The sequence below is a fragment of the Chiloscyllium plagiosum genome, unplaced genomic scaffold (assembly GCF_037043375.1).
Source record: "Chiloscyllium plagiosum isolate Xiang-an unplaced genomic scaffold, Cpla_swu_hap1 HiC_scaffold_45, whole genome shotgun sequence".
Taxonomy (NCBI): Eukaryota; Metazoa; Chordata; class Chondrichthyes; order Orectolobiformes; family Hemiscylliidae; genus Chiloscyllium; species Chiloscyllium plagiosum.
Genome location: NW_028270183.1, coordinates 40,267,735 through 40,289,254, shown reverse-complemented (window position 1 = coordinate 40,289,254; position 21,520 = coordinate 40,267,735). Strand labels below are relative to the sequence as shown.

General features: G+C 42.8%; 1 long non-coding RNA gene across 4 annotated transcripts; it reads left to right on the top strand.

Moving 5' to 3' along the window:
- The first annotated feature begins 181 nt into the window (after positions 1-181).
- LOC122546507 (uncharacterized) lies at positions 182-19,545 on the top strand. Of its 4 annotated transcripts, XR_015754486.1 has the most exons (7): positions 595-679; positions 4,537-4,635; positions 7,050-8,436; positions 11,283-11,368; positions 12,038-12,186; positions 15,830-15,995; positions 16,151-19,545. It is a non-coding gene; the product is annotated as an uncharacterized LOC122546507 (long non-coding RNA). The 4 variants fall into 4 exon arrangements; XR_015754488.1 differs by lacking the exons at positions 595-679; positions 4,537-4,635 and adding an exon at positions 182-457; XR_015754489.1 differs by lacking the exons at positions 595-679; positions 4,537-4,635 and adding an exon at positions 182-518.
- The last annotated feature ends 1,975 nt before the right edge of the window (positions 19,546-21,520 follow it).

Sequence of the window (21,520 nt, the reverse complement as noted above, 5' to 3'; positions counted from 1 at the left end):
TTCCCGTGACGGTATTAAAATCAAAAACACTGTTAATGTTCGGATATAGACTGTGGGGGAGGTCACACCAAGCAGCTTATGTTCCCCGGGCAGGGACAGACGGACTGATGGGAGTCAGGGAGGTCAGAATGCCCCACAGCACAGGCCCCAAAAACACACAATCACAACTGAATGGAAAAGCTCCGCGGATCTGGCGCAGTTCACGGTTTAGGTCGAGACATTCTTCCTCAGAAGCGGAGGTGGTTACTGCAGATGCTGAAGATTAGAGTGGTGCCGAGGAGCGTGGACATCCTGATGAAGGTCTTTTGTCCGAAATGTTTATTTTCCTGCCACGCGGACGCTGTCTGAGCTGCTGTGCCTTTCCAGCACCACTCTGAGCCTTCCTCAAAGCTACCTTTGGCCCAACCCCTCTGTGCTGATCGGACTCCGTATTGGCCGGAACCACGGCGATTGACAGGTGACCTGACCATTCGGATCCGGAGATAGTGCTAACTCCCGCCCTGAGGGATTCTGCGCAGGTTCGAGGCGCTGTTGTTGATCTGAGTCTGCGCGGAGGCGGGGCGATTGGCAGCTAGGAACTGCACACGCGCGGTGTTTAAACCCGGAACTGGGAATGTCTTCTGCGTGGTTTCGGCTGAGAGCACTGAGAGTTTATGGTTTTCTCATCCTTCCAATGAGGGTGAGAAAACATCTTTGATATTAGTTAGCAAATAATTTGGGTAGGAGATCACATTATTCCCGGTGAGGGGAGGAGCACGATGAAATCAATAGTCATAGTTGTACAGCACAGAAACAGACCCTTGGTCCGGCTCGTCCATATAAACCAGATATCCCTTATTAATCTAGTCCAATTTGCCAGCGGTTGGCCCATATTCATCTAAACCCGTATTCATTTTTTCCATCCAGATTATTTTTAAATGGTGTAATTATGCCAGCCTCCTCCACTTTCTCTGGCAGCTTATTCCATATATGCATCACCTTCTGCGTGAAAAAGCTGCCCCTCAATCCCTTTTAAATCTTTCCCATATGTCCTTAAACCGCTATCTTCTAGTTTTGGACTCCTCCACCCTCAGACCCTGTCTATTTAACCTATCTGTGTTCCTCATGACTTTTATAAACCTCTTTAAAAAGTCATCCCCAGCCTCAGGCGCTCAAGGGAAAACAGGTCCAGTCTATTCAGACTCTCCCCATAGCTCAAACCCTCCAACCCTGGCAAAATCCTTCTAAATCTCTTCTGAACACTTTCAAGTTTGAAAGAATAAGAACGAAGTCACACTGCACACAAATAGGCTATTTGGTCAATCCGCTAGGAGAAAGTGAGGACTGCAGATGGTGGAGTTCAGAGCTGAAAATGTGTTGCTGGAAAAGCGCAGCAGGTCAGGCAGCATCCAAGGATGCTGAGTCCTTCCTGAAGAAGGGCTTATGCCCGAAACGTCGATTCTCCTTGGATGCTGCCTGACCTGCTGCGCTTTTCCAGCAACACATTTTCAGCGTATTTGGTCAATCTGTCTATCACGTCCGGATTTCCTAAACTGAACTAGCCCCATTTGGCTGTGTTTGGCACGTATCCCTCTGAACCTTTTCCTTTTGGGTGACATGGTGACTCAATGGTAAGCATTGCCTCACAGCACCAGGGTCCCAGATTTGATTCTACCTTTCACCGACTGTGTGGAGTTCATATGTTGTCCCCCAGTCTGTGTGGGTTTCCACTTGGTGCTCCATTTTCCTCCCACAGTCCAAAAATGTGCAAGTTAGGTAAATTGGCCATGCTAAGTAACCCATAGTATTCAGGGGCGTATAGGTGTGGTAGCCATGAGATGTGCAGGGTTACAGGAATTGGGTAGGGGATGTGGCTGGGTGGATCGGTGTCAACTCGTTGAGCCGAATGGACTGCTCCCACAATGAAGAGATCCAATCCAATCACTTGTCCAGTTTATGTTGGCAATTAGATGTAACAGGACACCAGAACTGGATCTGATGCATCGAAGGATTTTGCATGAAGTGAGAGGAGAAATTATGGGGGCGCTAGCCAGAAGGTTACACTCTTCCCTGCAATCTGATGAGGAAACAAGACTCAGGATGTATGTTGCAGCTTCATAAGATCTTGGTTAAGTCACAGTTAGTGTTGCATTTGGCTTTAGAGTGGGTGCAGTAGAGGTTTACCAGGATGCTGCCTGAATTAGAGGATATGAGCTCTTAGGAGATGCTTGAAACACTTGGATTGTTTTCTGTGGAGTGCAGGAGGCTAAGGGGAGACTTGAGAGAAGTCTGCTGCCCGATCTGCTGTGCTTTTCCCGCACTGCACTTTCAACTACAAAAATTAATTGTTTGGATACGCTTGACAGTGATAATCTTTATTCCAGAATTGAAATGTCTAATACAGAGAGGCATGCATGTAATGTGAGAGGGGAAAGTTCAAAGAAGATGTGAGGAAAAGGGTTTTTAGAGAGTGGTAGGAGTTTGTAACATGCTGCCAGGGATGGTTTTAGAGGCAGATACAATGGGAGCGTTTGAGATTATAAGATAAGCACATGAATTTGCAAGGACTGGTCAGATATGGAGCAAAGGTAGGCAGAAGGGATTAGTTTAATTTGGTGTCATGTCTGACGCAGCACAGTTGGCCTAAGGCCCCATTGCTGTACTGTATAGTTCTATGGTCCGACGGTGAGAGATTCTGAGCAAATTTCCATTAAATGCCTCATGCAGTTTAATGTCTGTCACTTCAAAGCAGCTACTAAAGTAGCACTATTGCAGCACAGTGGTACTGCCTCTCTCTCAAAACAGAAACGAACACAGTTAATGGTAGGGCCTTGGGGATTACAGTTGAAGAGGGAGACCTTGGGGTGCAGATACATAGTTCCTTGAAAGTGGTAGACTGGCTAGTGAGGAAAGCATTTGGCACGCTTGCCTTCATTGTTCAGAACATTGAGTACAGGAGTTGGGACATCATGTTACAGGTGTAAGGCCACATGTGGAGTACTGGGTACAATTGTGTTTGCCTGCTTTAGGGCGGATATTATTAAATTGGAAGTTTGCAAAAAAGAATTACGAGGATGTCACCGAGATTAGAAGGTTTAAGTTATAAGGTGAAAGTGAATAGGCTGGGTTTTTCTTTAAACCTGAAATGTTGGAGGCTCAGGGGTGACCTTATGGAGGTTTATCAAATCATGAGGAGCATATCCAAAGTCGTTTCCCTCACTTAGGGGATCCAAAGACATTAGTTCAAGTTGAGAGGGGAAAGATTTCAAAGAGACCTGATGAGAGATCTTTTCAGACAGATGGTGGTGCGAATATCAAATGAGCTGCCAGTGGAAGTGGGTACAGTTACAAGATTTAAAAGAGATTTGGACAGGGATAGGAAAGATTAGCAGGATATGGGCCAACTGTGGGTAAATGGGACTACTTCAGGGGTGCATAGGTCAGATGAATTAGCCATATAAAGTGCGAATATGGTAGATGGGTGAGTCTGGGTTGGATTTTCTTTGGAGAATCGGTGTGGACTTGTTGGATAGAATCACCTTGTTTCCACGTTTTTGGGATTCTATTGTATGACCTCCAGTTCAGGAAATCTGGTTGGAATGGATAAGTTGGATCTGTTTCCGTGTACTGAGATTCTGAGATCAGACAGTGTGTGACCTGGGTGGGGGTGGAAGGAAAACAGAACTCACTGTATTTCAACATCTTTGTTGCATGATATACATGAAAACAGACCCCTCAATTCAACTCGTCCTTCCTCACTATCCTATCGAGCTGTGACTCCACTTTCAAGGAACTATGAACCTGCACTCCAAGGTTTCTTTGTTCAACAAGACTTACCATTAAGTGTTATCAAGACCCATCCTGATTTGCCTTTCCAAAATGCAGCACCTCACATTTATCTAAATTAAACTCCACCCCTTGGCCCAATGGCCCATACTCTAAGGTAACCATCTTTGCTGTTCATTGCTCCTCCAATTTTGGTGGTGTTTGCAAAGTTAAGAACCATACCTTCCATGTTCACATCCAAGTCACTTGTATAAATGATGACAAACAGTGGATCCAGCACTGATCCTTGTGGCTTGCCGTCGGTCACAGGCCTCCAGTCTGATAATCAATTCTCCATCACCGCCCTTTGTCTTCTACCTTCAAGCTAGTTCTGTATCCAAATAATTCTCCTTCTATTCAGTGTGATCTATCCTTGCTAACCAGTCCACCATGAGGAACTTTATCGAACATCTTACTGACGTCCAAAGATCATGTACACCACTGTGCCCTCATCAATGCTCTGATTCTTCAACAAACTCAATCAAGTTAGTCAGACTGTATTTCGCACGCACAAAGCCAAGTTAACTATCCCTAATCAGTCCTTGCTTTTCCAAATACAATACATCCAAATACTCAGGATTCCCCCCAACAACTTGTCCACGACTCATGACAGGCTCACTGGTCTATAGTTCCGATTGAATTCTAGAGCTAACTGTAGTTGCACTGACATGGAGGAAAGTTGAATAGGTAATTTAATATTTTCAAAAACCTTTCAATTTTTTTTTATTTCAGGACATCATCACTTTTAGGGAAGGTGTAACGCTGCCATGGCTGAAGGTTTGAGCAAGAGAGAAAATTAGATATCTTCAACAATAATGGGAATAGACACAGGTATTTTCTGAGAATGAAAAAATGTTTTCTCATCTCGAAAAAGGCTGCTGAACTTAAGCAAAAAGTTGACATAGTACGAGGCAATTGGCTAGGTGCTCAGCAGGATGAGGGAAGGAAGTGGCCATTTAGAATAAACTTGTCTATTAAATGGCCCAATGACTGGAATAAATGTGGACTTCTGTCCCAGCTGTAGAGACACTTCCTTCTGCACTAATAGACCCAAGGACAGCATTGCTTATTTATCATTCTGTCCAGTTCCAAGGAGTTCTAAACAGCCTCTATTAGTCATTCCAAATACAGATGAATGATTTTGCAAGGAGTTGCTCTTTCACTCGGGCAATTTCTCACCCGTGAGCCCAGTAGCAGCAGCAACAGCAATTGTGGGAGAGAAAAGGCCTCAGGCTGGAAAAGCATCATGCCTATATGAACCTCCCTACTTTAAGTCAGGCTGGGATTTGGACGTGAGGTGCAGCAGTGCTTGAGGCTGCGGAGCAATGAGAGGTGAGTGTGGGCCAGGAGGCCACCTGGGTAGGTGAAGGCAAGAAGCTGAGATTTGGCGAGTAGGGGGAGGCTGCGAGGTAGTGAGTGGTTGAGTGTGACTCTCCATGTACATGTGCCAGCCATCTGAAGGATGTTGATATGGTGCTGTGGTTTTCCTGTGTCACTGGAGAGAAGGAATGCACCTCAATAGGGTTAGAGATTGGATGCATATAGAACCATAGGAATAGGAGTGTATGCTGTGGGTGAGAGGAAAGATTAGGAGCCGGAGTAAGCGATTGAGCACTGGTAACTCCTTTTCAGTTAACTTCTTACATTCATGGCAAAGTTACTGTTTAGTTATGATACATAGAGAGGAAAATGTATGATCTGTGTCAGTTGAGAGTGGTTTACAGGCATATGGTGCGGGTGTGTGGCTTGTGGCAACAGTCTTCTGTTCAAGTGTTGGGTCCCTCTTCCGCTTGGTGTTTTCCCCATCTTCTTGGCCTCTAAAGAAAGCAGCTGTTTGGTGAGGACTGCTCCTGGTCGCCAAGCACTAATTTGACTGAGCAACAATGAAGTGACAGCAAATTCCTTCCAAGCCTTCATGGTGGATGACTTGGAGGGAATCTTGCAGATGGTTCCATACATTTGATGCCCTTGTATTTCACGATGACAGAGGTTAGTAGTTTAGAAGGTGCTGTCTAAGGAGCCTAGATGAGTTATTGCAGTGTTTCTTGTCAATGGTGCACGTTACTGCCATTCAGTGTTGGTTGTGAAGGGAGTGAATTTTGAAGGTGGTGGATGGGATGCAACATGTGAAACTGATTTGACCTGTCACATGTCAAACTTTTTCAGTGTTGCTCATTTAGGCAAGTTGGAGATTATTTCATAACATTCCTGACTTGTGCCTTATAGATGGTGGATGCTTTCTACATCTAATCTGCCTATCTCTTTAAGAACATTGTAACATAGTTGATTCTTCTAATCTTCAGAGAAAACATGCCCAGTCTCCTCAATCGCTAATTTATAGGACAGTCCCACCAACCCAGCAATCAGTTTAGTGAACATCCCTATACTCCTTCTTATGTAAATAGGCAGGAGGACCAGAGTGCACACAATACTCCACGTGAGATCTCACCTCTACAAAGGAAACCAACAGCTAACACCTAATTTGCCTTCTGAATTGTTTTCTGCAGTGACATGCTAACGTTCAGTACCTTGTGAACAGGAATATCTTGGTCCTTCTAGACCTCAATATTTTCAAACTTTCCCAATTTTAAGAAATGGTCTGCATTGTCAGGCCTCCAACCTTGTACTTATTCACATTCTCTTCCATCTCCCATGCTGTTCTGTATTCACTCGGCCTATTTAAGTCTACCTGAAGCCTTTTGGCACTTTCCTCAATATTTGCAATCTCACTAAATTTAATGTCATCTGCAAACTTGGAAATATTACAATCAGTCCCCAGAACAGGGCCCCAATCACTCATCCTTCTGGTCACAGCTTGACAACCTGAGATGACTCTTTCAATATGATCTTATTAAATAGCGGCACGGCTTGGAGCACCAATTGGCTTCTTGCTTGTATTTGCTATGGCATTGTCAGGACAATGTGTCGATTTACAATGAGATAACTGGAATATGGGTTGGGTGGTTCTTATTAAAGATCCAAGGGAAAGTAGCACCAACATTGAACTTTTCATGTTGAGTACAGAGTGAAATCAGCTGATTATTGAAACAGTTCTTGATCCTTGTCCACTTTCAAGTTTTTTCCTTAACCGATTCAGTTGCTGCTCACAGGTTTATTGAAGCTGAAAATAAAATCTGCACCAATTTATTCAATAGTAATTGCCAAAATCACTATTTGGAATGGTATTTGGAAATTGTTGTAATGATAATATAGCTAACATTGAGAATGCTATCTCTCTGTTCTAGCTGAAGGTATTCAGTAGAAACACAAGGAGATACTCCAGGTACAAACTGAAAAGCTGTGTGAACACCATCTGAAGAAACCAGTTTCCAGCTGGTTGATCGATATGCTGAGTTAATGCTAATCGCTAATGTACGAGATTGGACATTTGGAGAAGATGAACGTCTGGTAAGAGGCTGAGTCCGTGAAGAGTGGAGAGAGAAACATCCCTGGAGAGAACTAGAAAAAATACAACTGATCAGTTGTTCCAGAACAGTTATTTCCTCCCCAGAGAACTTCCACATCTGGGAGTACGGTAGCAGTGATTGTGGACCCAGGGCATGGAAAAACAACAATGGTAGAAAAGACTGTGATTGGGCCACAGGGAAAATATACCCAGAATTTTAATCTGTTTTCCTTTTTAAATTTTGGGATTTGAATGCTATTCACTCAGGAATGCTGGAACAGTATCCTTACTTTGGGAATGATATGGGAGAGGTCTGGAAGAACCCAGAGGGATTGCTTTATATATTTGATGGTTTGGAAGAAATCAAAGACAGTATCGATTTTTCTGATGGTCTGAAAAGTAGACCCTCAGTTCATGTGCTCTGATCCTGAATGCTGGTGTGACAGTTTCTGACATTGTGTACACTCTAATCCAGCACAAGCTGCTCCCGGGATGTTCAGTGCTCCTGGCCAGCTGTCCCATTTATTGGAAATAGCTGAGATCAGTGTCTGGGCTGAGATCAGTGTCTGGGCTGAAATCCTGCGATTTGTTGGTGATGAGCGGGATGAATATTTCAACAGGCTTTTTAAAGATCAGATGATGGCAGCAGCTGTTTTCAAACAAGTGAAGGGGAACAAGATCCTATGTACCATGGTCTACAACGTTTTGTACTACTGGATCCTCGATCTGTTACTGAGTTCCTTTTATCACATAACAAGACAGGAAACTGCAGCAACTTCCCAAGATCATCACCCAACTATATTCTTACTATAGTTACAACATTGTGAAAAGCCATGGCTGAGAGAGTGAAGACCCTGTTTTATGTTACTGAAGCTTGGTGAGATGGCTTTCACAGGATTCTGAAGAGGAAGGTTGTGTTCAGGAATGAAGTTCCTGTCTGGGTTCCTAATGGAACTACTGGAGAGAGATGATTCTGTGCACTGTCTGGTTTACACATTCCCACACCTCGCCAGCCAAGACTTTGTCGCTGCCCTCTCACAAAGCCTGATCCCAGATCCCAGGGATATTTGAAGATCTGCAGTGAAGCCCATAGCAAGGAAAATGAGCTTGATGGATTGAGGCTGTCTCCTGGTGGATAGTGAATTCTATGACACAATTAACCACCTCAACATACAAGACAATTCTGAAGGATTCCAATATCTAGCTCCTGAATGCCAAGTGTTGAGGTAATGCTATGCTGGTTCTTAAATCCTTTCTAAATCTTCTCTAGTTAAGTAATATCCTTCCTGTAGTAGTGTCGCCAGAACTGCCAGACGGGAGGGTTATGTTGTCTCATTTTAACAGAGATTGGAATTAAAGAAGAAACAGAAATAGAGCAAATTTTGCGGTCGTGATCATTAATACCTTGGAGAGTATTTCTGATAAGGGTTTAGAGTGAACTGAGGGGGATTGAGAGGTTTTACAGGTGATGGTACATTTGCATAGATCTTATGAGCTAAGATGAATGTTGGGATCTTTTGGAAGATCTGAAGCATGGACTTTGGTGTGAATTATCCATGAATTTTGAACTTGTTAATGGGCAATTTCCCTTCTACACGCGACTCTCTGTAGAAACCTGCAACTCTGGGATAGAGCAGAAAGGGTTTGCCAGTTCTGACGCATTTACTTGATTAGTTCTCCAGGAAAAAGATAGTATGAAGCCTAGTCTTAACTCCTGTCAGATTGTAAAACTGAATTCACAGTCATGGCATGAACACTCTATTGCCCACAAATCTTGGAATCATGGAGTCATGCAACATGGAAACAACAGATCCTTCTTTCTAACTGATCCTCGCTGACCAGGTTTCCCAAATTAAACTAGTCAGATTTGTCTACAATTGGTTTATATTCCTCTGAACCTTTCCGATTCACATACCTGTCCAGATAGCTTCCTCTGGCTGTTCATTCTGCATACAAACCACCCTCTGTGGAAAAAAATTGCCCCACGCATTCCACCTCCTCACCCCCAATCTCTCAGTCTCTTCTCGAAACACTACCCAGGGCTCCACCATTAACTGATTAAATCCTGCCCTTGTTGTACAAAAATGTAATAAACTCCATCTGCCACTTCTCAGCCTATTTTCCCAATTGATCATGATCCCTTTGTAATCTCAGATAACCTCCTTCGCTATTGAGCATATTAACAAAGAGATAGGTGTAAGGAAGGGGCTGAGCACTATTTCTGAAGCACTAGCATGGACAGTAGTATCAACAGGACAAGGAAATGGCGATGGGGTGGGGAGCATGATAGGTATCGGAGTCTGTGAGCTTATACATGCAAATGACAAGGAGGCAATTGTCTGAAATGGAAGAGGAGAAAGTGAAGACAGGAGAAAGGTACCACAGAAGGTCCACCAAATAAAGGGCATTTGTGGAAACTGAAAATAGGTCAAAGAATTTACTCCATATCCAGCTGATTGAAGGGGATGGTGTAAAGACAGTAATGAAAGTACTGGCTATAGAAAGATAGCTGAGTAAGACTGGAACAAATACAAATACACACAGGCAGCAACACCAGTGCGTCCTACACCAACACTATTTAAGCGGGGATGCTCCAGTGTTTATACCCAGCACCCACACAAACACCCCTTACAACAGCACATGGGCTAGCAGCAGGAACAGTGATATTTTTTTCATTTCCAGATCAGAACTGTTGTTTAACAGTTGATTGTGTCAATGAGCTGAAATGAATCAAGTCCAAATAGGGCTCTGGGACCCACAAGAGATGGTTGAAGGAAGCTGAAAGGGAAAGGGATTGATGGGTCCTTCTCAGGGAAGATCCCAAGCACTGATAATTTTATTCAACTTTATAAACTGAGCTTTACACCAGTTAGAGAAAGGTCAACATGGACAAGAATGTGAGTGAACTTTACACAAACACACAAAACTTACTCTCAGTCTGACTGCACCCCTTCATCAATCTTGACAAGCCCTTGAACTGACTGTCTCCTGACCCAAACTGACTAATTTTGACTAACCTCAGGGACCTGCCACCCTCTGCATCCACCACCATCTTAACCTACCACTGTAGTCACTTACCTCACCCACATGCCCCTTTTGTGAACTCACTCACAAGATGTGAGCATTTATCATCCATCCCTAGCTGCCCTCAGGAGGGTAGTAGTGTTCTGCATTTTTGCGCTGTTGTAGTCCATTCACTCATTCGCTGATTCAGTTGTTCATTCAGGCAGACATTCAGACACATGTGCCAAAATGAGTTGTCTTCTGCTTCCCTTGAGCTACAGCATATCAACAAAGATATCCAAGGGATGCTAGACTTCTCACTTCTGGAGAAGCCAGGCTTAAACGACACTCCTAGAAATACCAAATAACATCTGGGAATGGAAACGTTTGAGCAGTTGGCTCTCCATTGATTGTTGCTTTGCAGAAGATCCAAGTATTTAATAAATGACAAAAGAGGTCATTTGCAAAAGAAGTAAAGGTGAAGTAAGGTAAAACATCGTCACTTAGCAAATAGTTGATGTATGGATTGTATATCTGGGAATATGGTGAAGGCAGGTTCAATCGAGGCATTCAACAAGGCATTTGATGATCATTTGGCTAGAAATGATGTGCAATGATATGGGGGGAGAAAAGCAGGCTATTAACACTAGTAATGATGCTCATAGAGAAGGCAGTGCTGGCACAATGGGCCAAATGGTCTCTTTCTGCACTTATGCACTTCTGTGATTCTGCGTGATATCAGACTTCACCACAGCATAAGACCAGTGATAGTGAATTGACAGCCAGTCCACTTTGTTCTTGTTTCTCTGTTCCATTGGCTTGGGAACTTGAAATTTCATTGAAAGTGAAATTGGGTGAGGTATAGCTCCAGTGATGGGTCTTTAGTCAAATCTCATTGTTACTTGCCATTTATTAATTGCAGTAGAACCTTCCAATTTGTCCTGTTGAATTGTATTTTTACTTCAAAAAAGGTTTCATTTGACTTTTTCGTGTTTCCTGTAATACTCAAGACACAAACTTTGCATATATTTTGGTTTGACTGTATATGTTTCTCGCTACCTTTGTTTAGTCTCCAGAGTAATGACCCAGGAGATTCAGGAATAAAATTACATCTGTGGTTGAGAGGAAACCAAACTGCAAAATACAGGGACTGGAGTAAGTAGAAGAATGTGAGATGATTATAATGGCTAGATATCTGACAATGTACACTTAATAAAATGTGTGCAAGTTTAAGCATATCAGGAATGACATTAATAGCAAACAGTGGATGTGAAATTGGACAAGAGTGGAGAGGTAAAACAGATGGCATCATATTTGCCAGCTTTTCCAGGCCTACCCAGTAATCAAACTCTGAATTGATTGAACCTAAAATCCGGCTGTGCATGGTACAGAAGAATTGGGCAATCTCCTGTATTCTGTATCTGTACCAGTGAAAGGACTGTATGTGACTGAGGAATACAAACTGTAAAATACACACACTGCAGGAAGTACCAGCCTTTGTGGCATTGTGTTTGACATTGTCTGACTGTACTGTATCAGCAACGATTAAAAAGCAGTGGATTTCTTAATATCAACAATACTTTATTCACAGTACTCAGTGAGAATGATAAATTCGGTACATTGCAATTAATAAAAATGGTATAGTATTGGTATTGTTAAATAAGGTGCACTTTTGTTAGAATTGATAATCGTACAAATATACTTCTATCAGTAACATTGTTCTGTAAAGACTGTACATAGCTGCACTTTCCTTGTCCATACTGAATTTTATACATGCTATCTTTTCTGCTTTCCATTATTTCCCTTGTTTGATCCAATTTCTAGCATTATTGGTGTCCGTGACAGATTCTGGGACCTAGGATCTCATCTCTGCTCTCATGGCACATTGATCAGTAATGGACCTGGCCCAAAGGTCCAAATGAACAACTGTTTGTAGCTCTGGGGATTCCAAACTGTAAAATATAGATTCTGAGGTAAGTACCAGATTGCGTGATTATAAGAAATGAATATCTGGCACAGTGTGATGATGACTGACAGTAGTTATTTCATTAACAACAGTGCATTATTGTTAGACCTTGTAATGACTTATTAATTAAGCTGCCCACTATTTGTGTTAGTGATTGTGTAATTTGAAAGAAAGTACTTAACCAGCAGAAGTAGTAGTGGCATTAAACAGTGCGACAATTCTTATCAGCAAAATTGTCAATAATAATCATTTTGTACATTAATAGTTCTATTACACATTAACAATAATTAGCACGTTGCTATTATCAGTGAGTTAATAAATTCCATAGTATTCATGTCAGTGACAGTAATTAAAATATTTTAAATATTCCACATTAAAGGAACACTGTACATTATTATGGTCAGTGATCGTGTTGTAAAATGTTATACATTGTACGTCATTAAGACATAAGTCCATAAGTAGTAACAGGCCATTCAGCCCCTTTAGCCTCCTTTGCCATTCAATAGGATCATGGCTGATCCGACATTTCCACTTTTCTGCCCTTTCTTCATAATCCTTGATTCCCCGACTGCATCATTGAAATTTGCATCATACATAGGGTGTTTAGAAATGCGTTTGGCATGCTTGCCTTCGTTACTCAGCCTTTTGAGTAGAGGGGTTCAGAAGTCATGTTAAAGTTGTGCAGAATATTGGTGAGGCCTCTGCTGGAATGCTGTGTCCGTTTATGCTCGCCCAGTTATAGGAAGAATATTATTAAGCTGGAGATGATTCAGAAGAGATTTACTAGGATTTTGCCGAGTATGGAAGGCTTCAGTTATAAAGAAAGGCTGGAATTTTTTTCCACTGGATCATAGGAGGTTGAGAAGAGACCTGACAGAATTTTATAGGATAATGAGTTAATCTGTAGTTTTTTTTTTACCGAGGATGGGGGATTTTGAGACTCGGGTGCGTATTTTTCAGGGAGCAGAGAGATTTTGTGAAGACTTGAGAGCAACTTTTTTTCCACAGAGGGTGGTTCACATGTAGAATGGATTTCCTGAGGAAGTGGTGGATGTGGGTACAATTGCAATGTTTAAAATACATTTGGATGGGTAGATGAATAGGAAATGTTTGGAGGGATGTGGGCCAGGAGCATGCAGGTAGGGCTAGTTTAGTCTGGGATTGTTTGGCATGGACTGGTAGGACTGAAGGGTCTGTTTCCATGCTGGATGACTCAATGATTCTGCCCCCACAGCTCCCTATGGCATGGAATTCCAAAGAATTCCTCCGAGAGGAAATTTCTCCTCATCTCTGCCTTAGAATAAAGGGGCGCCAATTTAAGACTGTCCTCTGGTTCTAGACTTTCCCATGAGGGGAAACGTCCTTTCAGTATTTACCCTGTCAGGCCCGTTAAGAATCCCATTTGTTTCAATGAGATGACCTCTCATTTTTCTAAATTGCACTAAGTAGTGTCCCAGCCTGTTAAACGTTTGCTTTTAAGACAATCTCCCCATACTACAAATCATCCAAGTGAATCTTCTCTGAACTGCATTCAATGAAATGAAATCTTTCCTGAAAGGAAGCAAAGCTGCTCACAGTTCTGAGGGGAGCTGTGAATTGTGAATTCCTGAAGAAAGGCTAATGCCCGAAACGTCGATTCTCCTGTTCCCTAGATGCTGCCTGACCTGCTGCGCTTTTCCAGCAACACATTTCCATATCTGCTCACAGTTCTCCCAATGTAGTCTCGTCAGCATCTTGTGCAGCTGCAGTAAGACTTCCTGAATCTTGTACGTCAACCAACTTGAAATTAGATCAAACATTCCATTAACATTATCTACTGCACCCTGTCTGTTAGCTTTGTGTTTCCTGCACAAGCTCCCCTCCGTTTTTGTGTTGCATCTTTTCCCTATTTAAATAATACTGATCTATTGTTTCCCTTCCAAAATGAACACTTTTATTTGTATCGGAGCGCTCATGACAGATTTCATGTCTGCTTCACTTTAATTTCAATTTTCCATTTCTTTTCTCTCTCTCCATCTCTAAACCCAAGCCTGACAAATGCTGGCGCCTCAAATTCTGGTGCTCATGATCTTGTTTCTGCTGTCACTACAAATCAGTCACTAACATTTCTGAAGCTGATCAGTAATGAACTGGAAGGTTCAGGAGTGGAAATATTGACACCAAACTGAAATTCATAGATAATACGGGTGGGGGGGTGGGGTGGTGGGGGAGAGGGGAGAGAGAGAGAAGTACTGGGCATTCATTCATAACAACTGGGTGGCTACAATTATAGATTAATATTTGAGCCACATCATTTGCATCATTGAACCTGTTACTAATAAAACCATTGAGAGATTACTGCAAGAAAGAATGCCATTCAAACTGTGCCAACTTTCCTCACAAACACCTGCAAAGTTTTATTTGTCTTCCTTCTCGCTGTCAATTTCCGCATTTTGCTTTTACGAAAATAATCCTTTGCTGTCTTGAATGCCTGATTTGTACCGACCTTACCACACCCACAGGCAGAACATTCCAGATTCTAACCATTTAATGCCAAAAATAATTTCCATATGTTGCCATTGCTTCTTTTACCACTTACCTGAAATAAATACTTTCTGGTTCTCTATTCTTTCACCAATGGGAATGTTTTTATCCCATGTATTCTAAGTTAATGGATATACTAAGTTCTGAAAATATTTTATGCTGTCTACTTAATTTTAGAACTGATTACCTTCACTACGCACAGAATAATCAAGAAAATTGAAATATTCCTTTGAATTCAATCTGATGAGATTTAAGGAAAGTATTAATGTAACCTTCCTTACTTTGACTTGGCCCTCAGTAATGACAATTCCACGTTTTTTACTGTTGGTAATGCAGAAATTTTCTGCACTTAAAATCAAGATGAGTTAATATTTGAATTAACATTTTGAGGTTGGAGAACTAAAGCAGTTTGTTCTGTAAGTGGGACTAAGAGCTAAACATAAATCCTAGTACATGTTTCTATATCCTTGTGCACTTGATTGACACCACATCTGCATGCATCCCCAGTCCCTCCATCATCGATGCTCAGTAGCAGCAGTGCGTATTATCTACAAGTTGCACTGCAGAAGTTCATCAAAGATCCTTTGACAGTACCTCTCAATCCGTGACCACTTCCATCTAGAAGGACAAGTGCAGCAGATACATAGGAGCACCACCCTTGAAAATTCCACTCTAAACCACTCACCATCCTGAGTTGGAAATATCACTGTCAGTGAGTGAAAATCCTGGAATTCCCTCCCTAAGATATTGTGGGTCAACCCACAATGGACAGTTAGACTGCGGCAATTCAAAAATCTCATCCCCGTGTTTTGAAGGTGACAACTGGGAATGAGCAATAAATGCTGGCCCAGCCAGCGATGCCAATTCCCATGACTGAAAACAGAGAAAAGCTCAATTGGGAATTGTGATTTATTGCTCTTGATGTCCGGGAAGGCACTGCTTGAGTTCTGATGGGATGCTCCCAGGCTTATCATTGTCATCTATGTCATTTCAGGACCTAGGAACATTCCACCTGCTTCCTGTCTTCAGTTTACTGGAACAGAATATCACATATTTTACAGTTACGTCTGTCAGAAATACTGCTGTTTAATAAACTTTAGTTCTTGTTCTTTCTTTGTCTCCCCTAGGGTATGTTCTACTGCCTTCTCAGAGCTTTGTGCTGAGAAACTTGCCCTTGCTTTCAGTACAAACCAGTCACTGATGGAGTTGTCCATCTCATTAAACATCTTAACCAACAATTCTGTCCCCTCATTGTTCCACCGTGTACAAACTGCAGAGTCTGCAATGGATCAAGTGAGTGTTTATGAGCTGCTTTAGTATTAGAAATTCAATATAGATTAGGTTCAATATGTTTCTGTATTTATTATTGAGCACCACCCCCAATCTCTCCATTATTTACACGGTGTTTCCATCTCTTTAGTTTCTGTTTAATCTTCAATGTGTTTCAGATTGTGGGGAAATGGAGTTCACTCCAAATGGGAAGTCGCTCCCATCCAGACTGAGAGGGACTGTGTGAATCTTGGAAGTTATGAGCATCACCACTGTTGTCATTTGAATATTTTTCGCTGATTCTGCACCCTACCCCACTTCCTTCAACCGGCTGTGTTCAAGGTTGAAATTCTATTGACCATTTCCCAGTCTCCACTCGAGCTAAGGGAGGGCCATCTCTCATTGTGAGGTCAGAGGCCCAGTCATAGGGTCATGAGACTCAGGGGCCCGGACTCGGTGTGGTTTCTACAGGATATCTTTGCCTCATTGTGACCTGCTGGGGACATGCATTGGCATGAAGAAGCCAGAGTGGGACTCTGACTGGACTGCAATGGAACAGTGACAGTTACACTCAATATTCGTGCGTCTGTGGGGTACATTACTCCAAGTTCCTGCTCAGTACCTTGCCCAGTAAGCCTGCTGGAAGGTTTAGATTACTTACAGTAGTGGAAACAGGTCCTTCGGCCCAACAAGTCCACATCGATCCTCTGAAGAGCAACCCACCCAGACCTATTCCCCTACATTTACCCCTTCGCCTAACACTACGGGCAATTTAGCATGGCCAATTCACCTAACCTGCACATTTTTGGACTGTCGGAGGAAACCCACGCAGACACGGGGAGAATGTGCAAACTCCACACAGAAAGTTCCCTGAGGTGGGAATTGAACCTGGGTCTCTGGCACTGTGAGGCAATAGTGCTAACCACCGTGCCGCCCTCTGAATCTGTGTCGGAGTGAAAGGGGACTGTGCCTCTCACCTGAGATGGATTCCTCTGCCAATAACATCCACTCTCTGGATTCACTCAGAGTGACAGCTTTGTCTTGGATATTCTTCGAATTGGACTCCACAACTAAGCAGCTCCAGGGAGAGAGAAAAATAAAGGATAAGCTTGAGAATGGAACATTGAGCACAAAACCCCGGCTTCCTGGGTAACTGCACAAGCCAATGTATCCGCTAGAGTAAATTGCAGGACTTTGCTGGGAGTTAATTCTCAGAGTGACAGAATGTTCCTACTTTGTTAGGATGATCTCCTCACTCTGTTGCATTATGTTGAAGTATTTGCAGTATTGCTTTTTCTTTTGAAGAGAATATTCCATCAGTGATAGTTATAGTGTCTGGAAATGGCAGAATCCAAGCATGAATGAGAACCAGATATTAAAACAAAACATTCTGATCACACATTTTGTCGAAGGATTGTCACATTTCTTTCTGTGTCACACCATGTTCCGAATACAGGAACTGGTTGTAAAAGACAACATGCCAGTGACAATCAGACAACAGTGCAGAATAAAAACTAAGAACTGTGGATGCTGTAAATAAGAAACGAAAATAGAAGTTTTTTGTGCCTCACAACACACTTCTCATTCAACAACCAGATATACGAACAAATCAACGGAACACCCATGGGCTCACCGATCTCTGGACTCATCGCAGAAGCAGTAATGCAAAGGTTAGAACAAACAGTCTTACCACAAATCCAACCCAAACGCTGGGTCAGATATGTTGATGACACCTTTGTAATCATTAAAAACACAGAAATAGAGAAAACACACCGGATCATCAACGCCACACTCATAGGAATCCGATTCACGAGAGAAGAAGAAAAGGCTAACCAACTCCCATTCCTAGACGTGATGGTACAGAGAACACCGAACGGAGAATTCACCACAAGGGTACACAGGAAAGCCACACACACAGACCAAGTCCTGAACTATGAAAGCAACCACCCCAACACACACAAACGAAGTTGCATCAAGACACTATTCAAAAGAGCCACAACACACTGCAGCACACCAGAACTGCAAAAAGAGGAAGAGGAACACCTGTACAAGGTATTCGCCAAAAACGGATACCCGCGCAATTTCATCAACAGATGCCTAAGAGAAAGACAACGGAACGAGGACATGCCGCAACCCAAAGGACTAGCCACACTACCATACATCAGGAGCATTCAGAACTGACAGCCAGACTACTGCGACCACTAGGACTTATAACAGCACACAAACCAACAGCCACCCTCAGCCAACAACTCACCAGAACGAAGGACCCGATACCCAGCATGAGCAAAACTAATGTAGTGTACAAAATCCCATGCAAGGACTGCACAAAACACTATATAGGACAAACAGGAAGACAGCTAACGATCCGCATCCATGAACATCAACTAGCCACGAAACGCCATGACCAGCTATCCTTAGTAGCCACACACGCAGACGACAAGCAACATGAATCCGACTGGGACAACACTACCATTATAGGGCAAGCGAAACAAAGAACAGCCAGGGAATTCCTAGAAGCATGGCACTCATCCACAAACTCCATCAACAAACACATCGACCTGGACCCAATATACCGGCCTCGACAACGGACAGCTGAAACTGACAACTGGAAGCGGCAGGGACAGGCCACTATAAATGCCGGAGGAAACACCACAGAAGCGCTTCACAGGAGGCTCCCAAGCACTGAGGATGTCACCTAGATAGGGGACGAAACGTTTGCAACAAAAATTCCCAGCTCGGCGAACAGAACCACAACAAAAATAGAAGTTGCCAGAAAAGTGCAGCAATTCTGGCAGCATCTGTGGAGGGAAATAGTTGTGACGATGGGTCACTCTATCCGAATTGTTAACACTGATTTCTCTCAACAAATGCTGCCAGACTTGCCGAGCTTTTCCGAAAATGTTTAGTTTTGTTTCAGAAGACAATGCAGGCTCACTGAGCCTTCACTGGTGATGGTGTCTATTACTGGAGCATTGCTTTACTTTCAGGGATTCACAACTTGTTTGATATTTGGTGTCTTACCCCATTTAGAGATACAATGGATAACGGGTTGGCTGGCCAGGCTAGAATTTTTGTCCAACCCTAATTGCTCAGTGTGTAATTAAGAGTGAACCACATTGCTGTGCGTCTGAAGTCACATGCGGATAAGATGAGTTTTCTTCCCTGGACGTCAATGAAACTGGTGGTTTTATTTTTCCTAATAAGCAATAATGGTTTCATGGTCCTCATTAAACTCTCCATTCCAGGATTTTACTAAATTCTGATTCCATCATCTGCCATGTTAGAATTTGAACCCAGTTCTTAGAACATTACCTGGGTCACTGGATTCCTGGCCAGTCATGTCCATATCCTGTGAATAAAAAGCAATTGCCTTGCATATTGTGGTCCATGTGGGTATCAAGAACGCGGGGGGACAATGAAAGGGATTGTGCTGAGGGAACCTGGCCATCTGAGGTTTAAATTAAAACACAGGATGCCAATTTGAATAGACTCTGCACTGCTGTGGTGAAATTGTAATGGTTGAAATCAGATCATATTTTGGCATCTGTAACTCAATAAATTGATGTAGGACAAATGAGTTTTGATTCATGGGACACTGACACCAGTCCTGGGTGAAAGAGCATGATGAACTGTTGGGGCAGTCTCTATCTTCATTGAACATAATTTCTCTTTGTAATTCTTTTCCACAGAGAGCAGCAGATGCTCAATCGTTATTGAGAATGAGTTTGACAGAATTTGGATCTACAAGGGAATTAATTAATGGTTGTGGGAGTGGAGGTGGTGTCAGCTAGAATGTTGAGAAGATGAATTTTCTTTTATGGGGAGGTTTAATTGCCCCCATGATGCTCTGCTGCTTGTGGTGAGGTGACATGGGAGGCGTGAGCTGGCTCAGTGCTACTGTGACAATTGATATTTTGTTACATGGTTGTGCTGAAATTAAGCTTGTTAATTATTCCCTTTCAATAATACTAATTACATGAAGGTTTTTTCACTCCAAGCACACCCACCACAGTCCGAACTCCCAACCATAGTTTATTTAAGTGAGTGGACTGCAGCAGTTTCATTAGTAGAAGTACTCACTCCACCCTCCTCTAAGTCCTCTCTGACCTCGAGCTTTTAAAGATGCACTAAACCAGCACAATCTTGCAAAATTGACTGCTCTCCTCTCAAGCTGCTTTAAGCAGAAATCAACACTGTCCTCGTGTACCACATCCTCTCAATCTGTTTCAGTGATGCTGACCTGGAGCACACTCCTCGCAGCCTGCTTCACGGAGCTACTGATTTGCTGCACACTCAGAAACATAGAAAAAAGTTGCAGAAGTAGGCCAGTCAATCGTTCGAGCCAGCACCATCATTCAATATGATGATGGCTGATCATCCAATTTCAGTATCACATTCCTGCTTTCTCTCCAAACGCCTTGATCTCTTTAGCCACAGGGCCATTTCCAGTTCCCTGAATATATATCTAATGACCTGTTCCCAACAGCTGTCTGTGGTAGAGAATTCCACAGGTTCAATGGCCACCCCCATTGTCCTAAATTCCAGTGAGTACAAACCCAGTTGATTCCGTCTTTCTTCATATGTCAGTCCTGCCATCCTTGAAATCAGTTTATTGAAGTTTTGCTTGACTCCCTCAATAGCGAGAATGTCCTTCCTCAGATTAGGAGACCAAAATACTACACAGTACTCAAGGCATAGCCTCCCAAATGCTCTGTATAACTGCAAGAAGACATCAGTCGTCCTGTATCAAATCCTCTCGCTATGAACGTCAGCATGCTGTGAGCTTTCCCCCACTTCCAGCACCTGCATGCCAGCAGTGAACTGTTCCACCATAACACCCAGGTCTTGTTGGACTTCACCTTTTCCTAAACTGCCACCATTCAGATCATAATCTGCCTTCCTGTTTTTGCCACGAAGTGGATAAACACACATTTATCTGCATTATGTTGCATTTGCAAGTATGTACCCATTCAGCCAGCCTATCCAAGTCACTCTGCAACTTCTCAGCATCCTCCTCATAACACATACTACCACTCAGTTTGTGCTGTCTGCAAATTTGAAGATGTTGCATTCAATTCCTTCGTCCACAGCATTAATGTATTGTGAACAGCTGGGGTCCCAGTACTGAACCCTACGGTACGTCACTGGCTGCCACTCGGAGAATTACCCACTTATTTCAACTCTCTGCTTCCTCTCTGTCAACCAGTTCTCTATCCACATCAAATCACTACCTCTGATACCATGAGCTTACTTTGCTTACTAAACCTTGTCAAAAGCCTTTCGAAAGCCCAAAGTCACAATATCAACCCTTGTTGACCAGACACATCCTCAAAAATTCCAAACAGCATGATTTCCTTTCGTGAATCCATACTGACTAAGACCAATCCTGTCACTGCTTTCCAAATGCTTAGTTATTACGTCCTTAACATTTACTTCAGCATTTTCCACTCTTATTGATTTCTGGCTTACCGGCCTATAATTCCCCATTTTCTCTCTCCGTCCTTTTTTTTTTGAAAAGTACAGTTACATTTGCTCCCCTGCAGTCATAA